The sequence below is a fragment of the Podarcis melisellensis genome (genome assembly GCF_964234715.1).
Source record: "Podarcis melisellensis genome assembly, chromosome: 18".
NCBI classification, from domain to species: Eukaryota; Metazoa; Chordata; class Lepidosauria; order Squamata; family Lacertidae; genus Podarcis; species Podarcis melisellensis.
In genome coordinates, this window is record NC_138536.1 from 8,839,613 (window position 1) to 8,850,957 (window position 11,345).

An 11,345-nucleotide genomic window follows, 5' to 3' on the forward strand; every position below is an offset into this window, starting at 1 on the left:
AGCACCTTAAAGACCAACTAAGTTAGTTCTTGGTATGAGCTGTGTATCTGAAGAAGTGTGCATGCACACGAAAGCTCATACCAAGAACTAACTTAGTTGGTCTTTAAGGTGCTACTGGAAGGATTTTTTTTTGTTTAGACCTTAACCCAGTTTGCCGTTTCCAAGAGCATCCAGCCATTTAAGTGCCTTTTGCCCAAGACCCTCCGGCAAACGAACAAGAGACAAAGAGGGAAGACAGGCTGCCTCTTGGATGTTTATCTGTGAATTTATGCGAGAGGTTAAAAAATAAAAGCCATCCAAATTCTATGCCACCACAAAGAGGAGGAACGCGATTGCCAGTTCGCAATCGAATGTTGCCAAGTTTGCCCCATGGGTCACCCATCAAAATTTAGACTGTAAAGCTCTGTGAGCTCAGGGACAGCACTATATGAACTGCAGCTGGCACAACCTCTCGCCCACACAGAAACCCACAATCCTCCACACCCATCCCTCTCGCACCCCACAAGGACCCTCCTTTCCCACGACGACTGGCAGGAGCAAGTACCTTAAGGAATGGTCTTCGGGAGCCATTTGCCAAAGAGTTTAATAAGATTCAAGAAGAAAGGCAATTGTCATCGCCTCCCTCTTAATTCACATTGAGCAACCTCTCCTTTCAGACGGAGTCGCTGCAGGGTATGCCACAAGCCCCAAAGAATGCTGCCATCCTCTATCCGAGCCGAGCACTGCTGACAAACCTAGCCTCCATTTTGCACATTGCCAAGAGTAATTTTGAGTGTACGATGGTGGGTTGTTGTCAACCGGGTCTTACTCAGAGTAGACCCACTAAGGTTACCAGATTTTTTTCAACGAATCCGGGGACACTTTTCAACTTCAATTGATTTTGTATAGGGACTGATTTGCAAATCCGGGGACTGTGCCCGGGAAATGGGGACGTCTGGTAACCTTACACTAAGCGAGCCGTGCTCATTCATTTCAATGGGTCTACTGGAATCAACCAAATTGCGTGTTTTTTTAAGTAATCAACTCATTTAGCCGCAGCAAAGCCCAAAAGCGAATTAAGCTCTGGAGGTAGTTAAAGGGGTTCCCCTCGGGGAGAAAAATACATATACGATTTTAACAGCACTGGATGCTTAAATTCTCAGTAACCGAAGTTCGCCACACCTAGACAAAAACGTAAGATATATTTACTTACACATACACACAGAGAGAAGAGAAATAACAGTTACTTACAGTTGCCTGAAAAAGCATTTCCAGCCACCACTGATATACCCAGAGAAAACCCGCAAGGCAACCGTTTCAAGAAATCTCGTAGCCCCCAAGACAAGGGTGTGGCGCACTTGACGAGCGATAAATCCATTGATCGCAGGAAACGGATCTCTTCTCCGTTTAAGAGGGAGGGAAAAATAGATATATATTTCAGGAGCTTTATGGGGCAATCTGCCACGGGCTCTAAATTTAATCCATTCGTGTCTGGATAGCTGAGCTTCCACTCCAGGCTCAATCCCGCTGCAAAACCATTTTTAAAAAACAAAACAAAACAAAAATATCCCACAAGCCAGGCACTTTAAAGGATTCTCACTTGCGCACACAGCACGCGGGGTGTTTTTTTAAGAAAAAGATGTCCCAAAAAGCCCCCAGAAGGCTGGACATATCTTGCAAGCGTAAAGGTACGATGGGTTAGTGGCGAAAAGTTAACAGAGGCGCTTCTGACGGTTCTCCGCTCCATTTACACAGACCTCAGAGCAGACTGGCACTGGGAAGTGGAGATAAATCAGTTTCTAAATCAGTTTCGTGTTCAGGCCCGGAGCTCACCCCAAACGGAACATCGCATTTCTCCGTGCGCTCCAGAAAGCAGGTCCCCATTTAGCAGGGTGATACTCAACTGAGCGCTACAAAAGCGGGAACAGAATCGTGTGCCCGGGTGCCATCGTTCGGAGCTAAGTCTTTCTACGCCCCATCCTCTTCGTGGACCCCTCCGCACTGGAAACCACCCTTCCCCATCACATCAGAAGACCACGCCTCCCCCGGTTCCTTCAGAACCAAGGATTCAAAGCGAACTGGCACACACACACCCCCCCAAGGTGTGTGATGCAGACTTGGCGGGTATTCGGCAAACCTTCCTTGGTCTGAATTCTCTGCCCCTTTTTCTTCGTGAGTACCACCACATTTTGCATGATGTGCAGTAAGGGAAGCAGCTTACTTTTAAAATTTTCTGGGTGCTAAAATAGAGACATATTTTGACGACGCCACACATATCCCTTTTTTTCAGAGTCCAAAGGATTGGGGGGGTGGGGAGAGAGAGAGTCTCGTTTTGTGTTTAAAAATGCATTTAAAAAAAAAAATAGGCGGCTCTAAGACGCTGGCTCATTAAGAACGCGAAGAATTCCATAAATTTCCAACCAGACCTTTTTTCCCTGCAGAATTTCCGCTTGGCATTCCGCTCGCCGCACAAACAAAGCTTCAAAGAGATAGATATGGGGGGGGGGATATAAAAAAGGAAGGAGATCAGTGGGTGGGAAGAAGATGCCCCCCTCCGTTTCATTTTTTAAAGAGAGGTTTATTATTATCGCCTGTGTCTGAATCAACAAGTGAAACAATTTGTCCACCGAGGTGCCTGAATCAATCAGGTGTTTGAAGAGGAGGACTTTTGCTGGGGGGCAGGCGCTAACACAGCACCCCCCCCCAGAGATATTTCAAGACACCACCATTTCAGAGCCTCCAATCCCACCCAGTGCGTGTGGTGGTGGTGCGGCGGGGGGCGGGAGGGCTGGCTGGCTAGGAAAATGTATGCACTGTACATTTCGATCAATGATGTAATGGTACCCATATTTGCCTCATCCGTAGCAGTGGAGAAAATCCAGGATTCTCAACAAGGCGCTGAATAGAAGGACAGCGGGAGCGGCGGGGGGGGGGGGGAGATTTGGTGGGGATATATATCTCCCCAGCAATTGCTGCGTTCTGCTTCGGCGTAAGCAAAAGGTGCTTTTTTCACACCAAGAATGAACAGGGCGAATGAGCTAAGGCTATTTGAAATGTCAGAAATATTTTAACTGGATACGATTACAAAGCGGCTTTGAATCCGGGGTGGGGGGGTGGGGGGATGAGTGAGGAGAGGGGGTTATAGGAAGGGGAGATTAGTTCACCTCACTCACACAAGCTCAACCCATACATAAAATGAGCATTAAATAGGTGGGTTCCTTTTCCCTTCTGCCTCCAAAATTGAAAAAGAAATAAGAGAGGGAGAGAAAGGGAATCAAAGCAATTTATCTGAAACAACTAGAGACTGGCGTTTTAATTATTTTATTTCACAGAAAGGCCCCCCCCCCCTTGATAAATCAAAGCGCAAATATATAAGGTAAGATGTCCAACCTGAGCTACCGGACAAGGAGAGAGAGAGAAGGGGGGGAAATTGAAGGACCTCCACCGCCCCCTTGGGAACAAAGCAATCAATACACACAGAAGGAAAACACAGCCAAGCCAATAAGAGATGTTTTGAGGCAGGGTTTGGACAGATAGATCCATCCTGTTTGAGAGCCGGTTTGGGTTTGCGATGAGATCTGAAAGCTGGAGAGGCATCGGTGGCAAGTTGAACGGGAGAAGGACCAACAAGGCTTCTACGATGGAGGAAGAAAGAGAAGGAGCCACGCCAAGGGACCACTGCCAACTCTTGTGTGACTCAACCACTGCCGAGAACGGGGTGGGAGTGGGGGAGAGAGAGAGAGAGAGAGAGAAATGATGGTTGATTTGACCTTTTATGTGGAAAGGAAACCCTAAAGGGAAGCTTTTCGCACAGCCAAATCAGCAGGCAAAGAGACCTCCCCAAAGTTGGGGAGGGAGCAGGATTTCAAAGTTTAAGGCAATTAAAGATTGGGTCCCAGGTTTGGGGAAGCAAATGGGTTGGGGTCACCTCCATGCCCAGAGCGTTCCCCTCCATCCCCACGTTTTCAAGGACTAAATCCTGGCCGAGCGCTGTGGGACGTGGCTGGGCGATTCCACCACCACCATCCTGAGATCCTGGAGATCTCCAAGATGCTGGAGATCTCCAAGACATGGGCAACACCTACGACAGGTGTTATGAATATACAAGTGTGGCTGCTTTAAGAGACTCCGCCAAATCTAGACAAGAGAGGGAGAGAGAGGGGTAGGAGGAAGGCAAAGAGAAGGCAGGAGTGAGGGACCTGGTGGAACAGAAGGCTGCAGGGCTATGTGCACAGACTGCGCATGGAACTGTGCAAGGAAAGGGCCACAAAGAGGACAAACGGAGAAGATCGAGGGGTGCCGTCCATGGCGCACTGTGGAAAGAACCACAGAGTTATGCCTATTTTGAACTGGGGGTGTACATGCATGTGTGGGACTGCGCAAACATGTGAGGGCAAGCTGCAAATCAGGAGGGGATCCAGAAAGACCCAAAGAGTTGGGGGGGGAGAGAGAACGGGAAGAGGCCCGCAGTAAGGGCGAGAGAGGGGCTTGCGTAATATCGGGGTCTTCCTGCAGGGCAGGGAAATGGGTTCAGCGCATCACTGGGCAATACCCACTTTCCCCATTCCGCCAGGAGGCACTTTGCAGAAATATCTGTGCCCAGCGAGAAAAGAGGGAGGGGTCTTCTTTTTCCCCAACAAGGGAAGCTGTGGGTGGGAGTCAGAAAGCAGGACAAGTCTGAGGAGGACCGGCAAAAGCTCACCTGCAGAGGGAGAAGAAAACCACCCTCTGGAATCAGCCAGGGACCCTCCCTTTCATTCCCCCCCCCCCAAACTCAGATTCTCCCATCGTCACACAAAGAAGTTGAGAGAGACCCCAAGTCTGGCAGCCAGCAGGAGGCAAGTCCCAGCTACCCAAACTAAATTCATCGATGGCACCATGAGCCAAAGAGGGGAGCCGCACAGTCGCCAGGTGTGCCTTTTGGGTATGACGGGGAGGGTGGCATTGAACCCCTCCCTCTGCCCACCAGGCTCCATCCTGCCTCCATCTGGGCGCAATAGTCCAGGTGGTCTGGACAGATGCCTCGCTGCCTAGCCTTCCCCAAAATGCTCAGCCACGCAGCTGGGGGAGTCTCTGGGCACGATCCTTTGCCCCCGCCCATTCGTGGCCACACTAGCCGCCAACCCATCACTTTTCCCATCTTTCAAGCGTCTCACCAGCTGCTTCTGGGCAAACTCAACCCGTACAGCCAGTCCAGTTTTGAAAAAAGAAAGAACCACAATTCTACACATTCACCACCTGCCAGGAGTTCATCCGCCACAACTCTGAAAAAATAGCCTCAAAATGCAACTGTTGGTAGACCAGCTACAACAGCTTCACCACACATGGATAAAGTCCATTGCAAACATTATTATTTTTATTATTCTAAGAGGGGGGGGAGAGAGAATGCTTTGGCAGCCCTTCTTCCCTCCCCGCCAAAAGACCTCCTCAGCTTCCAAGGCAGCCCCACCCCAAACTCCAGGCCGCCTGCTCCGTCCAAGCCTCTACATGCCTCCCCATTGTAGCTGCACGCAACCCTCTCGCCCCCCCCCCCGCGCCATATCTCGAACAGCAGACAGACATTTCAATCTTCCGGAAGCCCCTTCCTCCCAAAAAATGCAACATTTCCCCCCCCACACACACACACCTATTCCCCTCCTCTCCAATCCTCCGCCGCCCCCAGGAATAAAAGAAGCACCCCACCGTTGCAACAACGACCCTTCTTCTCCCCAAACCCCCACCCGCAGCAAGCAAGCCTTCTCTCACCACCAGCCCCGCCCCCACCTTCATCCCTCTCTCCCCCCCCCCATCATCATTTTGGAAATAATAGCGATGCAATTTCAGAAGAACGGATGGAAAGAGGAGATACAGTATGACCGGGGGGGGTGCGATTTTTTTTTTTTTTGCAAGGTTGCAACAACCTCGCCGCCACCGCTGCCCCTCCCCATTGCAATGGCATGGGGGGGCGATTTGCATCCTTGCAAAGGCTAATTGCCTGCGCTCTCCCTCCCCCCCAGGAAACAAATCTCATCAATGCAATGCAATAATGCAATGCAATGCAATGCAATGCAAATCGCGGCCCCCCCCCCGAGAAAAAAGCCTCCTCGTCTTACCTGGTCCTCCGCCGCCGAGCTGCTCCCGCGGCTCACATCCTCGCCTGGCTGGGGAAGGCGGTCCGGCAGCCCCCCACCCCCAGGCCGGACCCCCCCTCCGGGCTCTCCCCTCCCAGCCGAAAAGGGGGCGCGGGGGAGAAAGGAGGAGGATGCTCGGCTTGCAGAGGGAGGGAGGGGGAGAGAGAGAGAGAGAGACTGCGGCTCCGCGCTCCCTCTCGGGCTCCGAGCGGCCACCCTCGCAGGTGATGTCATTCCCCGAGCCTCCGCCGGCTGACGTCACCCCGAGGGGCGTGGCCCGGGGGAGAGGAAAGAAAAGAAAGGGGCGGGGCCAAGGCGGGCGTGGGAAAAAAAGCGCAACCGGGAGGGGAGCCAATGGGGAGCGGGGAAGGCGCGGAGATGCAAATGGAGGGGGCGGGGGCGACCCGCGTGGCGGCGGGTCCGGCAGCACGTGGGGATGCGGGCGCCTTCGAAGACGCGTGAAGAATGAGGGGCTCGTGTTGGGTGTTTAGGAGTGGGATTTGAGGGCAGTTGTTCAGCTATAAGTCTTTGTACACGTAGGTACACCATATTGTTTATTATTATTTATTGGAGGAGAGCTCAGTCGGTAGAGCATGAGACTCTCAAGGCTGTGGGTTCGAGGCTGGGGAGGGCGGGGTACAAATAAAATTTTATTATTATTATTGGTCGAACAATTGAACATGGGATCCCTTCCACCTCTGCGCGGTTCTATGATTTCATGATTTAGATGCTGCCTTTTCCCCAAAGGTAAAAGGCAACCTAGCAGTTTGAAAGCACAAAAAGTGCAAGTAGATAAAGAGGTACCACTCCGGCGGGAAGGTAAACGGCATCTCTGGTTCGCCATGCTGGCCACATTGACCTGGAAGCTGTACGCCGGATCCCTCGGCCAGTAAAGCGAGAAGAGCGCCGCAACCCCAGTCGGCCACGACTGGAGCTAATGGTCAGGGGTCCCTTTACCAAAGATCACAGGGTGAGGGCGTGTGTTGCAGAAACCTGGCCTTCATCCTACTCAGAGTAGACCCCTTGGAATTAACGGGCATGACCAACTTGGGTCTGTTCACTTCAATGCGCCTGCTGTGAGTAGAGCTTAGACAGGTAGCGTCTCTTAGACGCATGCTGCCTTCAAGGCTGTCAACTTCATTTACACCACAAGCTTCTGTGTTCCTCTTCAGCAGGGCCGTCCCACGCATGAGGCGAGGTGAGGCCATCGCTTCAGGCGGCAGGACCCATGAGGGCGGCAGATCCCCGCGTGAAATATAGCCTCGTTTCGCCCTTGCCCTTTCCACCCCACAACAGCCTCTGATTCCCACTTCAACCAAAGGTTTATTTGAGCGCCCCACTTTGTCACCATTGTAGATCTTCACTGCCGCCTTGTTTCCTGGTGGATCACCCCCGCCCCAACACACAGTTTCCTCAGGTGCTCAAATCATTAGTTGCTGGTGCGCGCGCACACACTGTTCAGACGGGCGAGGAGGGGCGAAGGAAGGCGGCATGACACCTGGGGCGGGCGTCGCTACATAGAGCGCATGTGCAGCGTTGCTACGTATGACACGTGCCGTACGTACCGACGCCGCACATGCGCTGTACTTAGCGGTTTGCCGGTGGCGCCACTCCATCTACACATGACACATGCGCCGTACGTACCGACGTCGCACATGCGTTGTACTTAGTGGTTTGCCGGTGGCACCACTCCAGCTACATATGACACATGCGCCGTATGTACTAATGCCGCACATGCGCTGTACTTAGCGGTTTACCGGTGGTGCCACTCTACGCATGACACATTCGCCGTACGTACCAACGCTGCACATGCGCTGTACTTAGTGGTTTGCCGGCGGCGTCACTCCATCTACGCATGACACATGCGCCATATGTACCGATGCCGCACATGCGCTGTACTTAGTGGTTTGCTGGTGGCGCCACTCCAGCTACGTGTGACACATGCGCCATATGTACCGACGCCGCACATGCGCTGTACTTAGCGGTTTACCGGTGGTGCCACTCTACGCATGACACATTCGCCGTACGTACCAACGCCGCACATGCGCTGTACTTAACGGTTTGTCGGCAGTGCCACTCCAGCTATGTATGACACATGCGCCGTACGTACCGATGCTGCACATGCGCTGTACTTAGTGGTTTGCTGGTGGCGCCACTCCAGCTACGTGTGACACATGCGGCGTATGTACCGACGCCACACATGCGCTGTACTTAGCGGTTTACCGGTGGTGCCACTCTACGCATGACACATGTGCCGTACGTACCGACGCCGCACATGCGCTGTACTTAGTGGTTTGCCGGTGGCACCACTCCAGCTACATATGACACATGTGGCGTATGTACCGACGCCACACATGCGCTGTACTTAGCGGTTTACCGGTGGTGCCACTCTATCTATGCATGACACATGCGCCGTACGTACCGACGCCGCACATGCGTTGTACTTAGTGGTTTGCCGGTGGCACCACTCCATCTACACATGACACATGCGCTGTACGTACCGACGCCGCACTTGCGCTGTACTTAGTGGTTTGCCGGTGGCACCACTCCATCTACGCATGACACATGTGCCGTATGTACTGATGTCGCACATGCGTTGTACTTAGTGGTTTGCCGGTGGCGCCACTCCATCTACGCATGACACATGCGCCGTACGTACCGACGCCGCACATGCGCTGTACTTAGTGGTTTGCCAGTGGCGCCACTCCATCTACGCATGACACATGCGCCGTACGTACCGACGCCGCACATGCGCTGTACTTAGTGGTTTGCCAGTGGCGCCACTCCATCTACGCATGACACATGAGCCGTACGTACCGCCGCCGCACATGTGCTGTACTTAGTGGTTTGCCGGTGGCACCACTCCAGCGCCGTACGGACGGTGCCAGGATCCCTCCGTTGCCGCTAGCACCAGCAAACCGCTACGTACAGCTCTTGTGCGGCGTCACTACAGCGCATGCATGCGATGCCACACATGCGCTGTACATAATGGATTGCTGTCGGCACCAGGGTCCTCGGCTCACGGATGCAGTTGTGAACGGAGGATCCTCCGCTTGTGGCGGTGCGATGGTTGCTTGCACCACTGCGAGCCCCTCGCGGGGTGACTTCTTGTCACCCTCGCAGACATGGAACCTGGGGCGCACCACCCCCACCCCCGCTGCAACGCCACTGCGGGCGAGAATTATAAATAGGTGAGAAGGAAATGAAATGCAGGAAAGCAGAGACAGTTCCAGTTATGTTGTGAACACAAAAGGTAGTCGATAACCAGGGTGGGATTTAGGTTTGATGAGACCCTAAGCTCCTGAAGGTGATGGGGCCCTTTATATGTCCAGCTGTCCTTTGTCAACAACAAATTGTCACTGTTTTTTGTGATTAATACATGCTATATGGTAATTTATGGACCTAATAGGTATCTAAAGCCATTTGCCCATGTTGCAACCAGTCCATGCAGAATGCCGGCACCCTATATATAGAAATGATCAAAGCAGTGATATTCTAGGGAGCAGGCTAGCAGGCGGGGCCCATGACTTACATCATAGGAGCCTACACAACACACACAGTTGCTGTATGTAGGTTTTATTTTATTTGTTTTCTATCTTATGTTTTGGAAATGTACATCCAGTTTTTTTCCTTTAATTTTTTGGGGGCCCCCAAGAGAGTGGGGCCCTATGCTACAGCTTGTTTAGCTTATACGTAAATCCAGCACTGTTGATAGCGCAGGCATCTTAGCATTGGTAAGCCAACAAACATCAGCTGTGTGGTTTTAAAAACACCTTGTGCCAAGTTAACCCACACTGGACCTTTTGATGTACAGGGGACGCTCGGGTGGCGAACGTGATCCGTGCGGGAGGCACATTCACAACCCGCAGCATTTGCAACCCGCAGCGCCCCATCTGTGCACGTGCGGGTTGCGATGCGGCGCTTCTGCGCATGCGCAAAGAGCAATTTAGTATTTCTGCACATGCGTGAGTGCCGAAACCCGGAAGTAAGCCGTTTCGATACTTCCAGGTTTGGCACAGTGCGCAACCTGAAAACGCGCACTGTAACCCAAGGTATGACTGTATTGTGATTCCCACTAGTTTATTCTCACAACCCTGCCTCGTGAAATTCCTTTGTTCCCATTTGGAGGCTGAAATGTTCACCTGCTGTTCTGGGAGATGATCTATAATGAAATGAAAAAGGTAAATATACCTTTCTGAAGAAACCAGAGGCCTTTCTCCTGGGCATGGTCGGCCAATTGGTGCCAAAGAAGGATAGAACTTTCTTTATGTATGCTACAACAGCAGCAAGAATACTCATCGCAAAGTATTGGAAGACACAAGATCTACCCACCCGGGAAGAGTGGCAGATGAAGGTGATAGACTACATGGGACTGGCAGAAATGACTGGCAGAATCCGAGACCAGGGAAGAGAGACGGCGGAAGAAGATTGGAAGAAATTTAAAGACTATTTACAGAAACATTGCAAAATTAATGAATGTTAGAATGATGTTGGAATGAATTTATGTGATTTTAGCAGAAATGTTACAAAGATTTAAGAAAAAAACAGACTGTTAATTGGTGAAAGGAGGGAAAGTAAAGTTATATTAATATTAAGATAAATTACAGGGCAAAAATTTGAAAAGAGGGAAAGGATTTGCTGAAATGGATAATTGACCTAGAATACAAAAAAGGGAGGTGTGAGGAGGTCAGGGAAATAAGCTAATGAAAGGAAAGTAATGGGGAGATTTGTTGTATTTTTCCTTGTTTTTTCTTTTTGCTTAATGGATTTTAATTCTCTGCTCTTTCATTTTTGTATTCCTTTTTCTTTTTTGTATTTTATCTTTTTTTTAAATGATGTTTTTTGTTTTTCTTTTTGTATCTCTAAAATTTTTAATAAATATCTTATATATATAAAAAAAGAAATGTTCACCTGCTGTTCACCCCCCCGTATCACCGCTTCTAAGGTCAGATTTGCACCTGTTCATTCTTTTGCTTTTCAGTAATAATTTTTATTAATTTTTGAACATATTAATTGTCATACATACCACAAAATTTCACATCTTATACAATCTTTTTGGACTTCCATCAGCCCCTCTGATGAGCCCCCATTTTTATCATTTCTTCTGCATTTCTTAAATTCATATTGCCTTTAAGTATCTTAACTAAAATCTTCCTTTTTATCCAATTATGCAATAATTCAAATTATTCACCTCACAAAACTTCTTGCAAACCCACAAATGTAATTTGGGCATCACAATTTCTTTTCAAATAGTCC

The 11,345-nt window shown here is 50.5% G+C and overlaps 1 protein-coding gene across 2 annotated transcripts in view; it reads right to left on the reverse strand.

The window, feature by feature from the left end:
- The window catches only part of PTPRS (protein tyrosine phosphatase receptor type S), a 305,911-nt gene extending 304,405 nt beyond the window's left edge, over positions 1–1,506 (reverse strand). Inside the window, exon 1 of one of the 2 annotated variants that reach the window (XM_081895351.1) lies at positions 1,231–1,506. The gene's annotated coding sequence lies outside the window, so the exon portion shown is untranslated. The remainder of the gene's footprint in view (positions 1–1,230) is intronic. The other variant, XM_081895349.1, reaches the window with a different exon arrangement.
- Positions 1,507–11,345: the final 9,839 nt, after the last annotated feature.